At 38.6% G+C, this 26353-nt stretch overlaps 1 pseudogene; it reads right to left on the reverse strand.

Annotated features, from left to right (window-relative positions):
- Window positions 1-15362: 15362 nt before the first annotated feature.
- On the reverse strand, window positions 15363-25557 carry LOC110786569 (probable CoA ligase CCL7; annotated as a pseudogene).
- Between the last annotated feature and the right edge of the window lie 796 nt (window positions 25558-26353).

A 26353-nucleotide genomic window follows, 5' to 3' on the forward strand; every position in this document is an offset into this window, starting at 1 on the left:
TTTATCTTTAGTTTTCTTGAGTGGTTCTTCTGGAGAGGATGTGAGGGAGTAATATGTTTTTGCAAAACCCTAGGAATGATGACAAAGTCAGTATTTATAGGAAATCCTAAAAGTGTGAAGTTAAGGGTTAAAATACTAATTAACCGGGATAAGATGATGATAAGCATTGCTAAAACATAAGTAGCTAGTTTGTTAGTTTCGGGAAGTTTGTTAGAGATGGATGGAATAAGATCACGGTGGATTGGGTTATGATCCTAAGTTTGTTGGACAATTCAAATCATAATAAGATTGAGATGAGTTAAATCTTGAGGCCTGATCACGTATGCGAGATACTAGGGGTTACTTGGTGATGGAGGTTAATGAGTCATACGGTTTCTTTGGTGTAGGTGCCTCCCACTAATTGTCTAGGTAAAACAAAAACAATTTATAATAAGTCAATTTTATAATAAGTAGATCATGATAATTATTAGAATAATAAAGTACTACTTTTAGATTTAAGATAATAGCTAATATTTATAAAATTTAATAAAACAATTATGTTTATTGATAAAATAGTATTTTATTTTACTACAATAATTAGCATTGTTAGAGATAAAATAAGGGTTATTACAATATACATACAATAGAATAGAGTTCGCTTGGGGAACAATAAACCCTAAGATCTAGAATATTCCGGAAATAGACTAGGGGTATAATGGGCATCCACACAATATTTCATAACATATATATATATATATATATATATATATATATATATATATATATATATATATATATATATATAATATGTATATTATTTTAAATCTCCAAGGCAATCCATGTAATGTCGCCATGTGTTGCAATGACTTGGCACGTCGCGCCATGTCATATGCGCACATAATTGTTTATTATGTCCTCGCCAAAAAATGTTGCTACCCATCCTTGATCCCATGACCTCTCATATGTCAATGCAAAGTTTTATCCATCACTCCAACAATACAACTTATAAATCTAAAACAATTAAAAAAAAGAAAAGTCTATCATTTGAATGTAGAAAAATTTAATGCGCAAATTTATCTGTTTGAGTAACAATTCATGATAACAAATTTTTTCTTAGTTTATATTCATTTAGTAATCAAATCATATATCTTTTTTAGAAATTTATTTAGATCAAACATAAAACCATGAAATTGACAGAGAAAATAATAGGAATTTTTTTTATTGCGCTTTCTTTTAGATAATCAAATTTGTTTTTTTCCCTCTAAAATGTATGTTAACTTTGTAGCTCAATATACAATTGTAACTTAACAAATTTCTAAACTAGTACAAAAAATAAAGTTTTTCACAAATAAAGAAAATTACTAAAATATTTAATACACCAATTGTTGGTCAACCAACTTTATTTTTGAATTGCATATGAAATTCATATTATTTTCAAGCTACATATATAAAGAAATTTAAAAGTAAATTTAAAAGAAAAGAAAATAAAACTATATGCAACACTCCGGGGCATCGCCTGTGCCACTAACTCGTTGGTAATAATAACCCAACCTATTTATAAAATCAGACAAAATATATTTATAGAAATTCACATCTTAGATATATTATATGAAAAGTACTACAATTTCAAGAAAATATTTATTTCATAAAAATCAACTAACATCCATAAAATTATACAACATTGCTATTGTAATCATTCTTATAAGGGTACTTCAAACTAGCTAAATACAGTAAATCAAATATAAATATATATATATATATATATATATATATATATATATATATATATATATATATATAAAATATTTCAGCGTGTATTAAATTTTATTTAAATATATTCTAAGTATTTTAATGATTTTTGCAAATCAAATAATTATTAGAATTATGCTTTGAAAAGGATTTGAAAAATAGAAATCCTGTTGGATTTGAAAAATACTTCTAAATGGGTTTGAACTCAAACACTCTCAAATTGGAAAATGAATTATAATCCTAGCCCAATTATATTCCCTAAGCCCATAAAATACAAAAACCCCCTAAACCCCAAAATTTACCACAAAATGATTTTCTCTCTCCTCTCTCACTCAAAACTCACGATAGTTTTTTCTTCTCTTTTTCTCCTTCACGTTTTTCTCCTTCTCTTTTCTTTCTTCTTTTCTTTTCCTCTTTCTTTTTCCTTTCTCTCTCTCGCAGCCACCGCTGCCCGCCGCCCTCCACCACCGTGACCGGCCACCGGCATGCTGCACCCTCTGTGCGCAACCACCGCCGACTGTCCAGCCAGCGCCCCTCTTCCCTCCTCTTTTAGTTATTTATTCAACCTTAAAATATTTAATGTTTTAATTATGTTTTAGTAATTTAATTTATGTTTTCTTGATTTAAATTTATACTTTTTATGATTTAAATATAGAATTCAGATTTTATAGTTGCATAATAAATTTATTAATTTCCAGATTAATTGATTTTATTAAATAAGGGGTTTAAATTATTAAAGCATGAATTTTTAGGGTTTTAATAGTTATAAAATCATAGTAGGATGATTACATATTATGAAAGTTATTGTTTTTATGATTTTAAGCATGTTGATTATGTCTTGAGGAAGTTTGAAATTATTATATTGCTGAAAATTTTAAAAGGAGTGTTTTATTGGAGTTTATGATGATTTTTTTTATCATTAGGGTAGTAAGTATTATGCTAGGAACTCTAGTAATTAATTTTTAATGTTGGGGAAGGTTCTAAACATGGTTAGGAAGGGTCTCAAGTACTCAAATGTTGCTGCAAATTCATGGAGGATTGATATGAATTTATATTGGTTGTTTTTAGGTGGAGAATTCTCTGTAGGCGACTTTTGAAATTGTTAAAGTGGCCTCTCAATTTGTTTACACAAGGTACGTACATATCTATGTGTTGATGGATGTGGTACTGTGAATATAAACCATGTTGAATTTGTGTATGAGCTTGATTATGTTGGAATTTGCATGTTTGACGTCGTTGTATAAACATGTTGAGCATGAGAATTATATTATGAGATTTATGTTATGTTGGCATGATTGATTAATGCAAGCATGTTGGTTAGAACTTTATATTATTTATATTATTGGCATGGATCATGATTGATTGTTGTTCCCTTTTTAGTATTTCACTACTTTATGAGGACAATGGACCTTGTTTAGTAAGTTGATATTTTACACCTATGAAAGGTAGTTGATCATTGGTTAAGGAAGGATTGAATTAAAGATGGATTTAATCCTGGATTGTAAGTTGTGTGATCACTTATTAAATTCCAAGATAAAAAGAAGTTGTAATTAATTGTTGGTTGTGGTATGTATGTTGTTGATGAGTCATAACAGTATTAATTGATAAATCATGTAAAGTGAAACCGGATAGCAATAGATTTAGACTGTGCACGTCTGAAGTGACGGACAATTAGGAGTTGGAGTTCATGGTGGTAGCCCATGGCTTTTTTCTGGGACCGGATTGATCACCGTGTTCTATTTTAATTAAAAGGTTCCTCGATATCGTAGGTCATAGGAATACGGAGTCGCGCCCGTATTCTATCTTCCAAAAGGAAGGCTATTTCAGTTACACAACTTAGTCCATTGACTAATCCAATAAAATGAATTGTTATTCAAAGTTAGTCTAGTAAGAGTTATCTGTGAGTCTTTATGTTGTTACTTATTATTGTTTATTATTTATTAGTATCATGTTAGAATTGTTCATTTATTAGTATCTGTGAGGGGGTCGAAAAAGCACGAGGCTAATGCGTGACCTCGTCCCTCGTGGGTGTGACGATTCTTTTTATTCAATCAAGTGTAATTGGATTTCCTGTGAGTTTACACCCAATTGACTAGTAATATAGGAGTCGCCATTCAGTTTTTAACGACAATGAGAAAAACTGACAAAACCCGGTTATCGTGACATAAAGGGAGTGCAATTATGTTTGACCACGACGGCCGTAGGTTCCCTTGTGATCCCTGGTGTGGGGATCTCTCAACATACACCCGCAAGGTAGAGATTGAGGATTCGGGGGACTGTAACTACCGAGAGGAGTACTTCGCTCGTCGATAACTCCAGAGGCAGGATATCCTTACTAGCTCAGCATAAATAATTGAAGGGACATGCGTTAACTATTAAACTAATCTGAGTTGATTTTAGCAATATGCAACATATAATACTAATTCGATCGTGATTATCTGATTTAAATAGCATTAAGGGACATAGCATGATAATCCGATTTCCAAAAAATATTATATTTGTTAGGCGTGATAGAACAATCAGATTTAGTTAGTTTAACAGTTCATAAAAAGGGCGAGGAAAGCAGTTAAATCATCGAAAAGGGACACATTACGACGCACCCTTGAGAGGTGCGTCACGGTTCTCAGAAAACTAACCACTTTGACTTTGCTATTTCTCCTTTTTATTTAATGAATCTCAATTATGCGACAGGATACGTTCTGTTCGATTTATGGATCGATTGCGACAGAACGCGTGAACAATTTCGCAGCGTGAGGCTTAGGCTAAGGGTTGGAGTCAATACTCAGAATATGAATTGTGTGTGTGTTCTTTTCACGTCGAATTTAGGGGTCTATTTATAGGGAAGAGTTCGTGGAAAGATAGAATTGCAGAGTTCTAATCCACAAAGAATTAGGAAAAAACACGCACCCAGGTATTTTCAGCGCCCAGGCCTGGGCGCCGAAGATTTCGGCGCCCAGAGCCAGGCGTTGAAAATAGGGTCTGGGCTGTTTTCTTTAGTCAGATTCGGATTCCTGAAATCCGTAGAGTTTGAGACTTAATCGAGTCTTTTAGCGCGTATCAATTTTATGACGGAATGCGTCTGGGCCCGTTACGAACTCTAGGCTCGTTAGGATTTTAATTAATACGTAACTCTTATTTCCGAATCATATTAGGAACAGGATTCTCGCAGTTTTCTATCTCATTTAGGATTTATGTTGGAATGCAACACCTAATTCTGACAGGTTTCTATCCTTTATGATTTGCCACTTTTAGAAGCTACCTTTTACGGCAGTTACTATTTTTAGCAGGTTTCCATAAATAGCAGGTTTCGGGTGAAATGAAAAGGGGAATTGAGATTCGTTTATTTTATAGGAGATGCGTTGTCAAGTGGAGATTTATGCTTTCATCATCGAACATTTCCCTTTCGGGAATGGGGACAAAAGTAGGTGTCTACAGTTAGCCCCCACTTTGACTGAGTCTTGGAGTAAGACGATAGTCAAAGTATTAGACAGAGTGCGTCACACAAGCCGTGGTGTATGTGACCTGTTTTGCGAGGGTCTCACGAGCCCCCGAGTGATAACATTTGACTTAAGGGTCATCACTTGAAGTGTCGACATATCCCTCACGTGTCGTTGGGATTTGTCAACTGATAGTATATAAACTTCCTCACTTTGTCATTGGAAGGATCTAAAGGTGCGTAGAAACTCCCTCACTTTGTCATTGGGAGTAGCTACAGATGTTTTCGAAATCAAAGCTATAAAGTGCAATTGGGCCTGGCCAAGCCCAATCACGAGGTAAAAGTGTTTTTAAAGATTCTCATTTTCAGGGCTAGCTAAACGAGAAAACCCCCTTTTTTTTATGGGACGTAAAACGAAGGAAAATCCAGCACATCGCTTTTTTTTTTGGAAAAAACGGAAAACCAATCCTTTTAATTTTTGGAAAAGGGAAAACCAGAAAAAGTTATCGCTGCAGCGACTAAGGACCTGCACGGTTAGTGATGCAGACCCCGCCGGCTAAAGATGGCGAGCCTGTCCGCTAAGGGTGGACACCCAGTCCGATAGAAGTGGACGAATCTGTTTTTTGAATTTTGAAAATAAGGACCTACGCGGTTTGTGACGTAGATCCCGCCGGCTGAAGATGGCGAACCTGTCCGCTAAGGGTGGACACCCCGTCCGATAAAAGTGGACGAATCTATTTTGAAATTTGTTTTGATTTTTTGAAAATAAGGACCTACGTGGTTTGTGACGTAGACCCCGCCGGCTGAAGATGGCGAGCCTGTCTTAATTTTGAAGACTTTATTTTTTCGAAAACTGAGGACCTGCGCGGCTAGTGACGCAGACCCCGCCCGCTGAGGGTGGGTGAGCCCTGTCTGCTGAGGGTGGACGTCCCTGAATTCGTTTTTTTTTATTTGGGAACTCGCGCGGTTTGTGACGCGATCTTGCCGACTAAAGATGGGCAAGTTCCTATTTCTTTGGTTCTTTGTGATTTCTTTCGAGAATTTCTTTTTATTCATTCTTGCAAGAGCGAATTCTTTCGAGGGATGCTCGAATTTAGTTGTAACCTGAACGTGGGCTGACAACGTGTTTAGACGGACCTTTGTCTTGCCATCGTCTACTTTCGTGTCAATGACGACCTTTCGATGAGGTCGAACGTGTTGTTTTTTTTTGAGATATCCAAACATGATATGGTGTATGGCGCAGTTCGGGAATATGATTTTGATCGTGCGCTCCTTGTTGGAGTCTATTTTTCGCGACCCCCCAAGCACTGGGGCTCGTCGGTCGTTTTTCGCATCTTGTAATCATGTTTGGGGTCATGCTCGTATGTGCGAGTGACCTTTTATAGTAGTGTGCTACTTTAGCGAAGCCGTGGAGTGCGACTTTAGTTTTCAGGCGACATCCGGTTTTAGCTTGGCCCGGATTAATCCTTTGACTGACAAACATTTTTTATTTGGAAAACCAACGACTTAACGATACACATTTTTGGTGTTTCGAAGAATGACCACGATATTTTTCTTGTTTTTTGAAAAGTGTACATAAGCATTTTATGAGACGAGTCTAGGTTTCGACCAAGTTTTTAATGTTTATTTTTTTTGCTTATTTGTGAGCTAAAGGTGCTTTGGGCTTCATCCTACTTGCAATAGGGCCTCGTGTTTAGCAACACGGTCTTAAGTCCTTTCCTGTTCCGTGTTTTGTGAAATCTGGGCCTTGGGCTGCATTTTCAGCGCCCAAGGCCAGGCGTTAAACATTTCGGCGCCCAGCCGTGGGCGCTGAAAGTCTTTTCCTGGTGATATTTGACTTTCGGATTTCCTAACACGTTTCCGAATGGGATCAGGATGTCATTGGGTGCGTTCAGCTATATATAGGGGCTAGAAACGTCCCTATTTTCCACCACTCTCAAATTCTTTCTCTCCTTTTTGCTGTGCTTTAATTATTCATTGCTTTTGCCATGTCGATCCCTACTTTCTCACTCCAACGGACTGTTAGGCGTTGGCTACGGGCTCTTACTCCCACAGAAAAAGCTTTGTTAAAAGAATACCACTTAGAGACACTTTTAGGCTTACAACAAATTAATATTGATTATAACTTTCTGCATGCTGCCCTAAGCTTTTGGGACTCCGATCATCATGTTTTTGCCTTTCGGGGCAACGAAATATGTCCTTTGCCCGATGAATTTGCTGCGATCCTTGGTTATCCTACTAATGCTACTCCTGTTACCCCTGGCACTATTGAAGAGGGTAAAACAACAATAAAGGCTTTCCTAGGACTAGATGATAACATGTTTGCTGAAATTGTTGTAGATGATAAGTTTAACTTGGCAAAACTCGTAAAACATCACTTTAGGCCTAGTAAGAATATGACCGAACAGAAATTGAATATTCGAGCCCTTGTATTTTGCTTGTTGAATCATTATTTGCTATCGAATAACAATGGTGAGTTCGGTGACATAAGGTTGATCCCCTTGATTAGCCAGATGGAAAGTTGCTATTCTATCATGCCGTTGGTTGTTGCCGAGACTTTGCTGAGTGCGGATGAGCTGAAGAAGGATGCCAAATCCGAACATTCTAAGAGAAGCCCCCTATTACTGCAGGTGATCGATTTTTCCTGGCGCACGTATACGTCCCTTTTGCATATATATTTTTTGCCTGGGGCTGAGTTTCAGCGCCCAGGGCTGGGCGCTGGAGTTTTCGGCGCCTGGTCCTGGGCGTTGAAACTGCGCCCCAGGGACCATTTTTTTTTCATTCTTTTGATTCGATCGTACCTGTTTTTGCAGATTTGGCTTGCGGAACGGCTTAGACTTTTGGAAGCTCCTTCCGATCCTAAACATTATCGCCCTATAGCCTTGGGTAACCGAAAATACTTGCACCAAGGCCAGGACGAGGCCGAATGGACCTCCTTTTTTAGTTATGGCATTTGTTCTATTAAGTGGGTGGTACCATGGTGGGGTTTGACTACTATGACAGGTGGTTCTGATGTATCGGTTTATGTTTCTTTGTTGGGGCTATCTCGTCCCATTTATATTTTCCCTTACCGAGTCATGCGTCCATATGGTTTAAGGCAAACTATCCCCTTTTCTGATACGGTACCACCTAAGGTAGCGGCCTTTTCACAAACACGGGTCCTAGCGTGGGCCAAGTATTATGATGGTCTCCCGCGTTGGGCCGTAGCTACAAATGGCTTTGTGGGTCTTTCTGAAAACTATAAGTTGTGGATGAGCTCCGATGATAAAGATGTGAGGACTGAGGCTCGTAATGGGGAGCCGGCTGAGCTTTTGATACCCCGTATTCGTGTTAAGTATGAGGGTCCTGATTCTGCCAGACCTCGTACCTATAGTATTAAGACTGTGAAAGCTCGTCCTGATCGAAAGCAAAAGGAAGTTCCTCCCTGTTCCAGTTTTAGGCCTAAAAATATGCCTAACATGAAGGGGCCTGCTGTTGTTAAAAGAAATGCAAGCTTTCGCGGAGATCGTCGCCGTAACAATGTATGGGTTAGGAAGGCTCAGCCGCCTGTAGAAACAGTGGCTAGTCTAGTTGATGATAATAATCCTTCTCCCACCATTGCCTGTGCCCTCGAGGTTGAGCGGGCTATAATTGAGAATGTTTCTGAAGCCTTGGCATCTTTGGAAGTTAGTGTCCAGGAGCCGGTTCTTATGGAGATTGACATTGGGGCAGCGCAGAAGACTGTGGGGGTGGATCCTGCGAATATTGCCCTCTACAAGACTTTATTTGATGATCCAGAAGAACTAGAGTAGTGTAGTTCTTGCTAGGGTGTAGGTGCCCTCCATTTATTTCAGTTGTGTTTGTTTTTATTTTTAGCACTATGTTTTCCTTCTTATTATTTTTTAATAAAGGCGTATTTTTATTTTTCATTTTCATTTATTTTTGTTTCTCCTCTTTTTTATGTATTTTATATGTCTAACACTTTTTGCACAAAGAATGTTTGTTTTTTTTATTGGACCGAATCCTTGGTAAGGATTGCCTACGTATCTTGTCAGAATCAGGTCGCGCGTAGTTCTAGCTTTATAATAAGTTCTAGTATGCCGGATTTCGGTAGATATGCCCTGAGGTGGAAACATATTACTTAATCGGTCAAATGAGTGAAGTATTATCATTATTTTCATCTGCCGTTTTTTTTTTGCCATAAGTTGCGTAAAATATGAAACTCGAAATTCGACTAATTTGTATGGCTATATTCTTGGTTGGTAAGCCTATTTGGATACGTACTGTACCCCCCAAGTGTTCGTTATTTTTCCGTTGTGTGCGGATAAAATGACGAGCACTTCTGAAAAGAAATTTTTTTTTGTCAGGCTGAGAGTTTCAACGCCCAGGCTGGGGCGTCAGAAATTTCGGCGCCCAGCCCTGGGCGCTGAAAATGACTTGGGCGGTCAATTTTTGACGCTTTGCTTCACATGTTCTTGCATTTCTTTTTTTTGTGCCTTGATATTTTGCTCGTATTTAAAGGCCAATTTTGAGGCTACTTTGGAGGCTTTTTTTACTGTTAGCGTGAAATGCATTTTTGTCCGAATCAATTTTTTCTATTCGTGACTCGAAACAGTTTTGAAAATGGGGGTAGGGTTCGGAAGTTATGAAGATCTTTGTGTAGGTTTTTGAGGTGTCGTTAGTGAAGGGTATGATGGAATCTATGTTTTATGAATCTGTTTTTTTTTTTGGTAACATTTGCATTGTTTTGGATTTTGATTTCCTTTGATTCTGGGTTGCATGGATTGACTCTTATGATGACACTGGTTTGGCTTTTTAGGTTTTGGGGATATGAATGGGATAGTGTGGTTTATTTTGTGGGTTTCGGGAATTGGTTCCATGGCACTATTTCAAAACCGAGTGGGCTTTGTTTGTTGGGTCTGGAGTGGGCCGCCTCTTTTTTTTTTGTATTTTGCAAGTACATTTGGTGTTTATTTAGTGTTAGAATAAAATTTTAGGAGAAATATTACGCCTTTATTGATTCGGAAAGTAAGGAAAACACACTGAAATAAAACTGACCCATATTCTAAGGGGCCTTAGGACCATCTAAAGTCTCTATTATTTTTTTTTCTATCAATCTAAAGAACTACTAGGCGCTTTTTACTAATGGTGCTCTATGTGGCTCAAGCCTGGGGTTTAGTCTCATAAAACTTCGGTCCTTCACCGGTACTCATCTTGAATTCCATTCCTTTTGCATTGATCCACTGATATGTCTTCACCCATCCGTTCTCGACCTCTTCTAGTGTTGATGCAGGAGAGATTAACCGGGTTGGATCGAAACCTTCATCTTGTAAAGCTAGGGTAGTCATCACAGTCTCGTTCTCCATAGGCCTCGATTCATTAAACAATGTCCATAGAGCCTGGTTGTCCAATATTTCAGTTGTTTTAGTCTTGGTGAGGTGGGGTGCCTCATCCAAGGTGTGGCAGTCATGGAAAATTTCAAATCCGGGTTTTAGCAAGCCATCCTGAACGAAGGGTTCAGGGAAATCACAGCATGGGTGTTCTTCTCCTTCCCGAACGAATATCCCGTTAAGGGTCCTTTGATGTGGGGGAAGGAGGGTGGTTTGTTTGGCTTTGTTAAGGCGTAGCCTAGACAGGTGGTCAGCAATATCCTCCTCCGTTGGTTCATAACCTAAGCCAAAGGGAGTAGATTTATGGGGAAAAGGATGGAATGTGCATTCCTTCTTCCTTATGCCCAATGGGGTTCCTGGGAAATAACCTTGAGCTAACAGCATTCTAGGGATGACTCGGGATGCATGCGGGTCTAGGAATGCTTGGTCATAATCTTTGATGAACTGGATTGTTTCTTCCATTTGAAACCCGTAAAGGTCGTCTGCAGTTTCGGCCGTCCCAACCATAGTGCAACTGACGTCGAGAGGAGGGGCGCGGATTTCTAGTATTACCCCGTTATGGTTAAGTTTAACCATTTGGTGCAAGGTAGAAGCCACACCTCCTAAGTCATGGAGCCAAGGTCGCCCCAAGAGGAGGTTGAAAGTGGGCTTGATATCGATTATTTGAAACTCCGTGGTGCGTGCCACAGGCCCGGTTTGTATGGTAAGGTTGATTTTTCCCAATACAGGCCTTCGGGAGTTATCATAAGCTCGTACCCCTTGCGTGGAGGTTTGGAAGTCATCGTTTCCTAGCCCCAAGCAATGGGCGGTTCGCAATGGGCAGACATTAACCACCGAGCCATTATCTATAAGCGCTATGGGGATGTTTTGTCCTTTGCATCCAACCACTAGGTAAAGGGCTTTATTGTGAGCACCCCCCTCTTTGGGTAAGTCTTTATCAGTGAAAACTATGGCCTTTTCTCCGGCATCTCTCGTGACATGGCTAACCAATGAGTCAGGTGTGATATCTGTAGGTACTGAGATGAGGTCAAGTGAGCGAATAAGCTTTTCGCGATGTTCCTTTGAAGTACACATAAGATCCCAGATGGTAATCTCGGCCTTGGTTCTTTTTAGTTGTTTCAGGAGAGGATTTTCAATGACTTCTGCGACGGTGGCGTGCCGTCCATTCTCAGGAGTTTGCCTAACCGGGATGTCGTCCATAGGAGGTGGGTGAATATCCGGTTGGTATATTCTTCCGGATCGGGTGAGGTTGTCGACCTCGGGCTCCTGAGGGGTGGTGTCAATGAGAGCATACCCGGGCCAAGTTTCAGTGAAGAGGTCCTGGCCCGACACTTGACATAGGTAAATATCTTCAGCATCATCATTCCACACACCGCACACTTCCCTCTCGATTCGATCCATAGGGACCACAGCGAGTGGTTCACCTTGAGGTGTAATATACACCGTGGGGTCGAAATTCTCTGGTTGGTCGAGAGAGATGTGACAAGAGCCGAGTGGGCTCTTGTTGTTGTTGGGTTTGCCAACGTTAGGGAGAGGTATCACTTCATCCTCTATCATGTCCTGGATCGTATGTTTTAGATTCCAGCAGTTTTCAGTGTCATGCCCATTTCCTTGATGGAATTTGCAGTAAGTACCTTCGACCCAATATTTTCTTTTGACAGGAGGGTCACGGGTGGGGCCTATAGGTCTCAACTTTCCTTGATTGATTAGTCTTTCAAAGGCTTGTACCAAAGTCGACCCGAGTGGGGAAAACTTTCGGTCTCGGACCCATCTTCCAGGGCTTCTTCGGGCGGGAGTCTCTTCTACAGCATGGACTTCCTAGGCTTGGGATGTGTTACCCCGATTATAGGTGTTGTTCTTATATGTGGGTTTGTTTTGTATGGTTTTGGCGAGGTCGTCCTCGATCTTTATTCCCACATCATAAACTCTTTTGAAAGTGTCAAGTCCCAGGTACCTAAGGTGTTGTCTGTAAGCCGGGTCCAGGTTGTCAATGAATTTTTGGACCAATTCTGTTTCGGGAGGCCTATTGATTAGCTGGGCCGCCTGGTCCCTCCATCTAGCAAAGTAGGTCGTGAAACCCTCATTTTTCTTTTGGAAGAGAACTTCCAGCTCGCGCATGGTGACTTGGAAATCCATGTTCGACGAGTATTGCTTGATGAAGACATTGACAAAGTCTTCCCAAGTGGGGAAGAGCTTAGGGTCCTGGTGATAGTACCATTTGAGCGGCACAGGTTCCAAGGACAAAGGAAAGGCAGGTAAGTACATGGACTTGTCCACGCCTTTCAAGTTCATGGCATTCACAAAGCTCAGTAGATGATTACGGGGGTTGTCCATGGCCTTGAACTTTGGTAAGTCAGATGAACTGAACTTTTCTGGTAGTTTGCCAGGAAAAGGTTCAGGATCGAGGGAGAAGTATTTGCTCCCCATGGTTTGCTGTAGGACCATTTTTTCAATCCTCTTCTCGTTATCGAGGTCATTTTTGGCTTGCGCAGCCGCACTAGTGGAAAAAATACCTGTTGAGGGGGGCATTTTGGGCTTATTGAGGCGAACAAGGCCCGCTTCGACAGACGTGGCTTCAACAGCTCACATAGCTGTTGAGGCGGGCTTTGTACGCCTCAACAGGTGGTCTGTTGAGGCGGGCTTTGTACGCCTCAAAAGCCCGCCTCAACATCCCAAAACCAAAGCGAAAAATAAGGACCTGTTGTGGGGGGCTTTACAAAAGCCCGCCTCAACAGCCACCTCTGTTGAGACTCACTTCTTAAATCCCCCCTCAACAGACCTGTATTTTTGCGCCAATACCTGTACATTGGCGCCATAAATTCATATGTTGTCGAGGCGTATATTAATAGCCCCCTTCAACAACAATATTTTTTTTTCCAAATTCTTTTAAAATACAAAATAGGTGGCAATAACAAAATCTATATATATACACCATTGAGTATTGAAACCTGTACACGCACCAATCAACACCAGAATAACAAAGGTATGAATCTGCTTATTTTTTATTAATAAATCATTAAATTAACTTCATTTATATTAACCCAATAGAGAAAAGCGTATAGTACGTACGTTTACAATTTTTAAACACCTAGCTAGCTAGTCTAACAAATTAAAACTAATATTAACAAATAAAGACAAAAGACTAGAGAGCTAGTCTAACAAATTTCTCTAATCCGGCCACTTAGCTCCCTTTAGATCATGCATTACAAACCTTAATTAAGGTCGTGTTGCAATCGACTCGATCCCTGCAAGATGGAAGGAAAATATATAAGCTATAGAGTACCAAAGTTCACACTCACGATATTATCTTTACATTCCATTGAAGCATAAAAAGATATAGTTGCAGACTATAGAGATAATTAAGTTGTTAAAAATATGACCTATAACGACTCAATGAGCCTTAAATATGCATAAATAGATTTGAATGAGTTTTAAAAAGTTAAAACTATGTATATTAGTCATGTAATAAGAATCAAATGAGTCCTTAGGTTCTTTAGTTCAAAGTTGGGAGCGGAAATGTTATTTTAGCTCTAAATATGACCTATAACGACCCAATGAGCCTTAAATGTGCATACGTAGATTGGAATGAGTTTTAGAAAGTTAAAACTATGCATATTAATCATGTAATAAGAATCAAATGAGTCCTTAGGTTCTTTAGTTCAAAGTTGGGAGCAGAAATGTCATTTTAGCTTTAAACATGACCTATAACGACCTAATGAGCCTTAAATGTGCATACGTAAATTGGAATGAGTTTTAGAACGTTAAAACTATGCAAATTAATCATGTAATAAGAATCAAATGAGTCCTTAGGTTCTTTAGTTCAAAGTTGGGAGCGGAAATGTCATTTTAGCTCTAAATATGACCTATAACGACCCAATGAGCCTTAAATGTGCATACGTAGATTGGAATGAGTTTTAGAAAGTTAAAACTATGCAAATTAATCATGTAATAAGAATCAAATGAGTCCTTAGGTTCTTTAGTTCAAAGTTGGGAGCGGAAATGTCATTTTAGCTCTAAATATGACCTATAACGACCCAATGAGCCTTAAATGTGCATACGTAGATTGGAATGAGTTTTAGAAAGTTAAAACTATGCATATTAATCATGTAATAAGAATCAAGTGACTCATTGGGTTCTTTAGTTCAACGTTGGGAGCGCAAATGTCATTTTAGCTCTAAACATGACCTATAACGACCTAATGAGCCTTAAATGTGCATACGTAGATTCGAATGAGTTTTAGAAAGTTAAAACTATGTATATTAGTCATGTAATAAGAATCAAATGAGTCCTTGGGTTCTTTAGTTCAAAGTTGGGAGTGGAAATGTCATTTTAGCTCTAAATATGACCTATAACGACCCAATGAGCCTTAAATGTACATACGTAGATTGGAATGAGTTTTAGAAAGTTAAAACTATGCATATTAATCATGTAATAAGAATCAAATGAGTCCTTAGGTTCTTTAGTTCAAAGTTGGGAGCGGAAATGTCATTTTATCTTTAAATATGACCTATAACGACTCAATGAGCCTTAAAATGTGCATACGTAGATTGGAATGAGTTTTAGAAAGATAAAACTATGCATATTAGTCATGTAATAAGAATCAAATGAGTCCTTAGGTTCTTTAGTTTAAAGTTGGAAGCGGAAATGTCATTTTAGCCTATATATGACCTAAAACGATCATATGAGCCTTAAATGTGCAGTTACAACTTATCACATAGGTTGAGTTCAAAATGCTTCCATTGAGTATCAATTTTCTAGAGTGAATGCTTCCATTACCAGTTTCTTTGAAGAACTAGAGGTAATTAGAGGATTGAATTCAAAATGTCTTTTTATAAGCTAATAATCAAACAATAGTTTTCTGAATCATCATACCATTGTTTGTTGAGCTTAAATGTGATCCTAGTTTCACCCATGCTGAATCCAAGACAATCATTCAAGTACTCACAGATTGTATAGGTGTAGAAACCAGATGAACCGCGCAACATTATAAACCTGAACACAATTTAATCATTTATCATGAATCAGTTGGGATTTGGGAAACATCAGACATCAGTGTTGCAGCAATGACCTATGACGACCTAATGAGCCTTAAATGTGCATAAATAGATTCCAATAAGTTTTAGGAAGTTAAAACTATGTATATTAGTCATGTAAAAAGAATCAAATGAGTCCTTAAGTTCTTTAGTTCAAAGTTGGGATCGGAAATGTTATTTTAGCTCTAAATATGACCTATAACGACTCAATGAGCCTTAGAATGTGCATACGTAGATTGGAATGAGTTTTATAAAGTTAAATATATGCATATTAGTCATGTAATAAGAATCAAATGAGTCCTTAGGTTCTTTAGTTCAAAGTTGGGAGCGGATATATCATTTTAGCTCTAAACATGACCTATAACGACCTAATGAGCCTTAAATGTGCATAAATAGAATGAGTTTTAGAAAGTTAAAACTATGTATATTAGTCATGTAATAAGAATCAAATGAGTCCTTAGGTTCTTTAGTTTAAAGTTGGGAGCGGAAATGTCATTTTAGCTCTAAATATGACTTATAACGACCCAATGAGCCTTAAATGTGCATACGTAGATTGGAATGAGTTTTAGAAAGTTAAAACTATGCATATTAGTCATGTAATAAGAATCAAATGAGTCCTTAGGTTCTTTAGTTCAAAGTTGGGAGCGGAAATGTCATTTTATCTCTAAATATGACCTATAACGACTCAATGAGCCTTAAAATGTGCATACGTAGATTGGAATGAGTTTTAGAAAGTTAAAAATATGCATATTAATCATGTAATAAGAGTCAAATGAGTCCTTAGGTTTTTTAGTTAAAAGTTGAGAGCGGAAATGTTATTTTTACTCTAAATATGACCTATAACGACTCAATGAGCCTTAGAATGTGCATGCGTAGATTGGAATGAGTTTTATAAAGTTAAAAATATGCATATTAATCATGTAATAAGAATCAAATGAGTCCTTAGGTTCTTTAGTTCAAAGTTGGGAGCGGAAATGTCATTTTAGCTCTAAACATGACCTATAACGACCTAATGAGCCTTAAATGTGCATAATAGATTCGAATGAGTTTTAGAAAGTTAGCTAATCCAGCAGACTTGTAATTATGGAAAAATTAAAGAACTTTACCAAATCCATGAAGATATAAACGCTTCCATCTTTGTGTCTAAACAACCTAAGTAAATAAATACTCGGTTGTAAAAAACTTAGTCCATTGCTCACGAACCACATCTATTTCCTCATCGGTATAAGGCGCATTTCTTGGAGTGTAAGCCTGAAATAAGTAACATGATAAGTAATGCTACTTGTAAAATAAGAATTCTACTACTTACAAGTACTAGTATTAGTAGTTCAACTAACATATGGTAAAAGAACGAACATTATCTAACCGCTCATCAGAGTTATGGTGTAACGTGACTATTTCATGCATGAACTTCATAATGTAATAGCCACACTCGCGGGCGAGACTTGTTGAGCACACTGATTTGGAAACAAGTCATAAATTATATATCCAAGTAGTTACCCAAAAAAAGTAAAGCATAGCATAGCAATGAAATAAATTGCATTGATTGTTAGTAAAGTATACAGGTAGCCTAAAGTATACAGGACAGCAGTTGCTTAGTTACAGACGCTTACGGGATAACAGCAGCATCTAGTATTTCAGGATGTGAATTAAGAACTGCTTCAAGTTCTGCTGGGGCAACCTAATTTAAACCCAACAACAAAAACATACGAGTAAGTTATTTCAGCGTCATTCTGCATAACAAGCTCAAACTTCTGATGCATCAAAAAAATTAAGTATAATTTGAAGCTTCTCGTTAGGCCAAAAATGTCCTTAAGATAATCAAATACATAAACAAACAACCTTGGGGGTAAATACGAGCAATGACCATCTCTGCTCTTTTATTTTAGTTTTTTTTGGCCTACAAACAGAATGTTTCATGACTAATATCCATTTTTTACATGCCAAAATTTGCTGGATGTTGTTGGAAAATCAATAGATCTTGCGTGCACCCGGTTTACAATAATATTAGCATGCTAAGGAAAATAAATTATCTACTCGTTCTGCATAGGTATATACTGGGACCTTCATATGATAATGTCAACTAAGTTAACAGGACTCTCCAGAGAAGAGATATGCTAAGTATAGAATGGAAATGAATGGATATAACTTTTAACATACACTGAAGCGTTGTCGAAATAATTAGGTGTTTTTCCATGGAATATCATACACAATACTTACATGGTAGGCAACCCAAATTCAGAATGTTATGAGGCTTCAGCTCAAACTTCCCCTTGTTATTCGAGGTCAAGAACAAAGGGATGTGTATCTTTGGGTAATATTAAAAAAATGAGGGAAGTGAAGCAGGTTGTGTTCTTTCCTAAACTTGAAACCCTTGACAAAATTTTGTAGTAGGTAATTAATTTCACCCAAGTAGGTTGTCAAACCACCAATTTTGGCCAGTCCAGGAAAAAGACACAACGCGTATGCGATGAAAGTAGCGACCATGACAATAATACAATTCTGGTAATGCATAGCATTCTATTTACCATTTCATGTTCTAGGAACCGAACCACAGAAATCAGAAATAAAAACAGGATGATAATTGTGCTATTATTCAAAATATGCTCATGCAAGAACAAACACCTGAAAACCCTTGTATTTGATGAGCTCTTTCAGCCTATCAACCACATAAAGCTGCCCTTCATCATCGAAGTACCCAAGATCTCTTGTATGTACCCAGCCTTGATTATCAATAGTCGACTTGGTGGCTTGTGGATTATTAAAGTAACCTGCAAATGACACAATAATGAGTACTACGTTGGGAAATTATAACCAAAACAGAAAACAGAACAACATTGTGCTTCACCTTATCTCATCGCAACAATTATCTAAGGCCATTAATATTAATGCATTTGGAAATAAATGCTATTAAACTTGTAAAACTATTATTTGTCCACAACTTTACTTTTTCTTCTGTGTAAACGCTGGTTCTATCCATCTCAAAGCTTCATTTTTTGACCTTAAGTATACACTACTGTATAACCAAATATTAGTTGCATGTACAGCTTTCCAAGAACAAGAGCAAGAATGTAAACATATTATTTTTCGGAAACTGCCCAGCTTCAGAAACATAGTTTTATTTATAGCTTCCCGGCATAAATCACACAATTCTGTAAACCTACCATTTAAGGTTTCAGATCATAAACATGATAGTAACTTTCCTAGGATCAAAGCAGCTCAGAGTAAAATGCTTACTGATAATCTTCAGTCTACGCAAAGGAATATGATAAGGAAAATGTGTATAAAGTCCTTTTTCAATGGGAAAAACAGTAAAACTAATCATTACCTTTCATCATATTACACGGACCCATATTTCACCCAGTTGCTTAGGATGTATCTACTTTAATTATCTGAGCTCAATACCTGCAACCAACATTCCAGTTGAGCCAGAATGTCGACCACCTAGTCTTGGGTGTTCTATAGAGATGACTCCACATGTTTATGTCATACCGTACCCCTGAAAGGCACAATGTAAGTCGTATCAGAGAACAGTTTACCAAATAAACCCGCAAGCGCTAACCAAGACGCGAAATTACATCCGTAAAGTAATACTAGTCAGTTCCATTAATAAGTAACAAGCTGCGGTAGATACTCTACTTCCAATTATCAAATCTTAAGAGTATTATCATCCACGAATTCATGATCATTCACCGTCATAAAAAGCCTGGACGTCTATACTTTCAATATTTCATCAACAGGACAACGTCAGGTGCTAAGTTGCTAACTGCGAAAGTTATACGGGGATTAAGTCAAATATCTATTCTAGAAGGGAACACTTGACCTGTTAAAAAAATAAAAAAACAAGGGAACACTTGACTACTTGAGATCCCTTGTGAAATTGAAAAAGATAATGTCTAAACAAAAATATTGAATCTTTTTATTTATCAAAGCAATCACATACTTCGTTGACCTTTGTTTTATAGAATTACACTATTCATGAAGAATATTGACGTGTGCAACTAGTATACATAGATTCAGAGTTGTTAATATTCTTGTAGGAAAAAGAATCATAAAATATGAACAAAATCAAGTGAAGTCAAAGAATAACAAGAATTACTCTACTAAATAAACAATAAATAATGTATCATGGGAATATTCAAAGGAAATATCCTCTTTTTCAGGCCATTAAAAGATAGAGAATTGTTAGAAACCATGTCATACTCATTAAGCATGTGACAGAAAACATCATAAACAATTCTTTAAACATGATGAAAGATAAATGTAGTTCAATATACCTGAACTATCATAGCCTGAGGCATAGTTTTAGAACACTTCTGCATCATCTCCTTCCCCAAAGGCGCAGCCCCAGAACCAATCTGCTTCAAAGATGAAATATCATATTTCTTGACAGCATCATGCTTAGCCAATGCAAGCATAACTGGAGGAACAACCCACAATCTAGTAATCTTATACTTCTCAATAGCTTTTAACATCAACTGAAAATCAAACTTAGCCATACTAACAACTGTATATCCTTTCTGCAATTGAGCATACAAAATCACAGCCAGTCCAAACACATGAAACATAGGAACCACACACAAGAACACATCATCGGTTTCGCCCTTGAATTCTTGATCACTTGTCATCATCAATGACGCATCAATGAAATTCTCATGAGTTAGTATAACACCTTTACTGACACCAGTTGTACCAGATGAATAGAACAATGCAGCAGTATCACTTTGTTTTATCAAAACCTTTTGAAATTCCACAGTAGACCCATTAACCAAATCATTGAAATATACAACTTTAGAACTCGAATTTAAAACCCCTTTTCCCTTAGACCCTAGAATCAAAGAAGACATATTAAGACCCTTAACTTGTCCCAAAGTTCAGGAACTGTGACAATTAATTTGAGCTTACAATCATCAACTTGTTTCTTAATCTCTGAAACTGTATAAATTGGATTCACAGTAGTTGCAATTGCACCAATTGCAATAACACCCAGAAAAATTACAGGGTATTGGATAGAATTTGGGGCAAATAATACTAATTATTCACTCAGTTAGAAAATACATAACTTCTAATCAAGTTGAACCCTACAAAAATTTAACTGAACTAGAAAAACCACAATAATTTAACCTAACTTCTATTTTGGAACTGTACTAGAAAAACCACAAATATCAAACACTAATTTGTAAATTCATCCAATATTGGAACATTAGCCTAAATTCTCTGCATAATCAACTCATTATGCTCAACTAATTGAAGAGAAACTGAATTTTAAGACCAAGCAAAACAAGAATCAATTATAAACTAACCTTGACAGATATATTGCGTCACTGTGTGAAACAGAGTCAACCGAGATAGCTAGAAAGACGACGGTCGGCGGCGACTGTTATGGAAGAGGAGGAGAGGAAGGTGGTGGTGGTGGTGGTGGTGGTGGAGCCGCGCGGTGAGGGGCCGGCAGAAGCGTTGGAAGGTTCTTGCAATTGATTTGTTCGAATAGAGATTTGAAGAGATTTGTATGTGTTATCGGTGAGAGTAACTTAATTGTTTTAAATTTTGTTTTGTGAATATCTATTGAAGTGAACAAAACGAAGCCCCCTTCAACAGGATGCTACCTATTGAGGCGGGCAACATAAAGCCCCCTTCAACAGGATCTATAGAAGCGAACATAACAAAAGCCCGCCCCAACCTGTTAATTAAACTTTTGACCCGCGTTGACTAAGTGGTTATTGAGGCTCACTTATATATGCCCCCCTCAACAAGGGGGCTACAACAGGGTTTTTTTCCACTAGTGCGATGAAGCTTCATTTTCCATTTTTAGTTGGCCCATGAGTCGGGTCATTTGAGCCATCTGCTCTTGCAAATCTTCGATGGACATGTTTGAAGGTGCGAATCGAGGTTGGGGAAGCGGAGATCCTTGAAATGAGGGATGATGGACGGAGCTTGGAGTCACTAAACCTGATGTTGGCGATGTATCTTCGAGACGCACTAACCGTTGATTCCCTGATCGGCACCAAGTGGCAGGACCGGTCCTAGGCATAAGATAAGCTAAAGTTTAGGTTCCCAAAGTTTCAAGCATTACTTAGTCTAGACTTCGACTCTCTAAATTGGTTTTTCACTCTTTCTTTTGTCGGTACACTTTTTGGTTTTTTTTATTTTGGTCATTCTTTGGATTTTCGAAACACTTGCCCGTGTGACATTCATAGTTATTAGCACGTTCGGTTTTGGTGCCGAGCATTGTCGTCGTAGGAGGCCTAACAACGACACAAAGAGTTATTAATTTTTTCACGAGTCGCTTTTGAAATCGAGTGCTGTAGCAATTCTTTTTACGAACATTTTTTGTGCTACGTATTTTCCTTTCGCGCGGGTACCGAGGCTGCTGCGCTTGACCAGAAGGCCAAGCAGCAACTTCAGCGCCCAGCGAGGGGCGTGAGAAATTCTGGCGCCTAGCCAGGGGCGTTGAAAATGCGTCCCTGGCTGGTTCTCGTTTTCTGTCTTCTGTTTATGCGACTTCGATTTGCGTGCTTGCCTAATAATGTCCTTTACGCGTAACAGCGTTTGTGGGATTCGTTACAGGTTATCCTGAGCGCCGCTTATTTTTGTGGCGATCATTCGGGTTTGCGGAACACGTGTTTCGGTATAACTCTTTGGCAAATTAGTCTATGAATATTTGGGCAATTTTTAAGGTCGTTGGTTTTCCGGGATAGTTTGTCACACACAATCACATATTTCTCTACACATAACTACATTACAAACATGGATTTGAAAGTTAAACATGTCACATAGTTTATGATAGGCTTCTATGGGTAGTTTATTTGCGCCTGGCTTGGTACCGCTTCTATCGTAGATCCAACACATGCCCCGGTCGAGGTAGTGTCTTCAACAGACGAATTTCGCCCAAGAGGCCAACCCGCAAGTGCAAGCTAAGGGGGCATGCAGGCGAGAGGGACCTAATGAGCGAGAGATTGGGTTCGGGATAGGTGTACTACCTGCACAAGTACCGAGTGGGCAACATGCGCGGCGTATGCACCCCCCTATTGGCGGAAAAAGGTATCCTTAGTCCCAACTCCCGAGGGAGCCGAGATTCATTATGCGGTTCTGCCCGTTCACATTAATATGCTGATTTTCAGGTCGTCCCAACTTGATGGGGAAATAAACGCGGGGTAGGATCGTTTCACCCTTCGGGTATTTTGATTACCTACAAGCACGAGTATTTCCTTCACTATCCCCAGTGGAGTCGCCACTGTGAGGGGGTCGAAAAAGCACGAGGCTAATGCGTGACCTCGTCCCTCGTGGGTGTGACGATTCTTTTTATTCAATCAAGTGAAATTGGATTTCCTGTGAGTTTACACCCAATTGACTAGTAATATAGGAGTCGCCATTCAGTTTTTAACGACAATGAGAAAAACTGACAAAACCCGGTTATCGTGACATAAAGGGAGTGCAATTATGTTTGACCACGACGGCCGTAGGTTCCCTTGTGATCCCTGGTGTGGAGATCTCTCAACATACACCGCAAGGTAGAGATTGAGGGTTCGGGGGACTGTAACTACCGAGAGGAGTACTTCGCTCGTCGATAACTCCATAGGCAGGATATCCTTACTAGCTCAGCATAAATAATTGAAGGGACATGCGTTAACTATTAAACTAATCTGAGTTGATTTTAGCAATATGCAACATATAATACTAATTCGATCGTGATTATCTGATTTAAATAGCATTAAGGGACTTAGCATGATAATCCGATTTCCCAAAAATATTATATTTGTTAGGCGTGATAGAACAATCAGATTTAGTTAGTTTAACAGTTTATAAAAAGGGTGAGGAAAGCAGTTAAATCATCGAAAAGGGACACATTACGACGCACCCTTGAGAGGTGCGTCACGGTTCTCAGAAAACTAACCACTTTGACTTTGCTATTTCTCCTTTTTATTTAACGAATCTCAATATTATGGGACAGGATATGTTCTGTTCGATTTATGGATCGATTGCGACAGAACGCGTGAACAATTTCGCAGCGTGAGGCTTAGGCTAAGGGTTGGAGTCAATACTCAGAATATGAATTGTGTGTGTGTTCTTTTCACGTCGAATTTAGGGGTCTATTTATAGGGAAGAGTTCGTGAAAAGATAGAATTGCAGAGTTCTAATCCACAAAGAATTAGGAAAAAACACGTACCCAGGTATTTTCAGCGCCCAGGCCTGGGCGCCGAAGATTTCGGCGCCCAGAGCCAGGCGTTGAAAATAGGGTCTGGGCTGTTTTCTTTAGTCAGATTCGGATTCCTGAAATCCATAGAGTTTGAGTCTTAATCGAGTCTTTTAGCGCGTATCAATTTTATGACGGAATGCGTCTGGGCCCGTTACGAACTCTAGGCTCGTTAGGATTTTAATTTATACGTAACTCTTATTTCCGAATCATATTAGGAATAGGATTCTCGCAGTTTTCTATCTCATTTAGGATTTATGTTGGAATGCAACACCTAATTCTGACAGGTTTCTATCCTTTATGATTTGCCACTTTTAGAAGCTACCTTTTACGGCAGTTACTATTTTTAGCAGGTTTCCATAAATAGCAGGTTTCGGGTGAAATGAAAAGGGGAATTGATATTCGTTTATTTTATAGGAGATGCGTTGTCAAGTGGAGATTTATGCTTTCATCATCGAACCTTTCCCTTTCGGGAATGGGGACAAAAGTAGGTGTCTACAGTATCATGTTAGGATTGTTTATTTATTTAGTACGTAGTACACAGCTTTGCTGATTACGTGCTTTTGTTTGTGTATATTGATCATGGATATTCCTTATTGATCATTTGATGACCCATTTTGCGGAGCAGTCTCTAGGGATCTATAAGCATTATCCATTTACAGGTTTGAAGATGATGCATCATTGGGTTCGAGAATGGAGAGCTTGTGTAGTTTATTTACTAAATATTAAGTTGGCTTTGGTTTTGATTTATTTAAGTTGACCTTGGTTTGTTTTAAGTTGACCTTGGTTTGTTTTAAGCTGACCTAATTGGTTTGTGTAATACCCTGAATTTTTAAAACACGATTTTACTATGGTTAATAATTCTATTTAATTTAATTTTTATTATTTGTTGAAAATCGTTTTAAATCTTAATTTCAGACTCTAATTTTATTTAGCAATAATCGTATTTAACTCGAAAATTTTAAATATTTCAGTCGTAAAAATAAAATAATATAATACTTCGAGTTTTTTTTTTAATTCAATTAGTTTTCTTGTTTTTCTTCGATTTAAATTATAATTATTTTCGAATTATCCTTTGAAGCTTAATTAGGGAGTAAAAATTCTGAAAATTTCTCTAACAATTCACAATTTCCAAGATATCCTTATTCTCCTAAATAAGCCAAAGTTAGTTTGTCTCCTTCCTTCCTTCTTCTTCTGCTTCACGCACCTTTTGCCCATTGAAGTCAAACTTCCCTTTACACTTGTCTCACACATTCTTACAATTGATCCACGTATCTTTTCCTAACTCCCTTAGTCACCAGAATTGCAGGTTTCTCTTCACATTTGTCATTCCAACCAATCTCAACTGAGTCAATGAACACCAATTCACACTAGAAATAGCTCTCACAATAGGCAGAAAAGGAGAAAATCAAACTCAAAATCGTGAGTAACAATCAATTTCAAACTCTCTGAATTCCAACAAAAACTAAACGCAATTCAATTTCAATTTCCTGGTTTCTTTCGGTAATTTAAACCACAAAGGACCACCATCTGCCTACCACCAACCACCCGGGTTCAACCACCCAGCACCACTGCAACCACCACATATTCCCCCTGCTGCCTCGCCCACCAACCACCACCGCATGCACCATCCACGCCTCCCCTGCCCTCCTCTCCTTCTTCGCCCACCGTGCCATCAACGCCACTCGGCACCACCGACGCAACGCCCCACCACCGTCCAGCATAACCCCCACTGGCGCAACCCTTACGCGCCGCCCAGCCAGCCACCAACGGCCCTTTCTCCTCCCCAAAACTCATCGAAAAACCCACTCCCAAACTCCCCTGTGTTCTTGTAGGGGAATACAGTTAAACATAATAACATGTGCGGAACAATCCCCAAAGCCAGGAAACATGTATAAAGCACAGATTAAGAAAACTTACATTCGAAGCGTGTTTTCCACAATAATATGTCAACGAACACGAACAAAGAACTCCACTTTTCGTTCCTCTACTTGGTTCACCGACACGATCAGATCCGTCTTGATAATCGTAGCTTAGACAATTGATCAAGATACTTTGCTTTTGGGAAGAACTCACTTTGGAGGCACAGAGAGAATTAGGGTTCTCTGTGTCTCTAGGGTTTTAGTGTATGAATTGTGTTGTGTGTTGGAAACTAGGTTGTAAGGTTATATCATTAACCTTACTAACCGACCAAGCAAGAAGCAAGGCCGGCTAGCAAGCCGTGCGAGCCAAGCAACGGACACACGCCCGCGCCCAGCGACACACTGCAGGCCGAAGCCCACAGCGCGCGCGCCGAGTAGCTGGGCCGTGGGCCTTGCTCGCTCGTCGCTGCTGCTGCGCTATTGCTTGCTGCTGCGTGCTCGCGCCCAATGGGCTTGCCTTTCGTATTCGCGATTTAATATATTTCCGATATATTATTTATCGTTTCGTATACGACGAATCACCGTCGTACGATACGATTTATTCGTGTCGCCCAGCTTACGAATATTCGCGATACGATATACGATTCCAACAAAGGTCGTATGGTATAATACGTTTCCAACTAATTCCCGAAAAGCTATTAAATGAATTTCCGATTCATTTAATCCGGTGA

This window comes from Spinacia oleracea, chromosome 6 (assembly GCF_020520425.1).
Source record: "Spinacia oleracea cultivar Varoflay chromosome 6, BTI_SOV_V1, whole genome shotgun sequence".
Taxonomy (NCBI): Eukaryota; Viridiplantae; Streptophyta; class Magnoliopsida; order Caryophyllales; family Amaranthaceae; genus Spinacia; species Spinacia oleracea.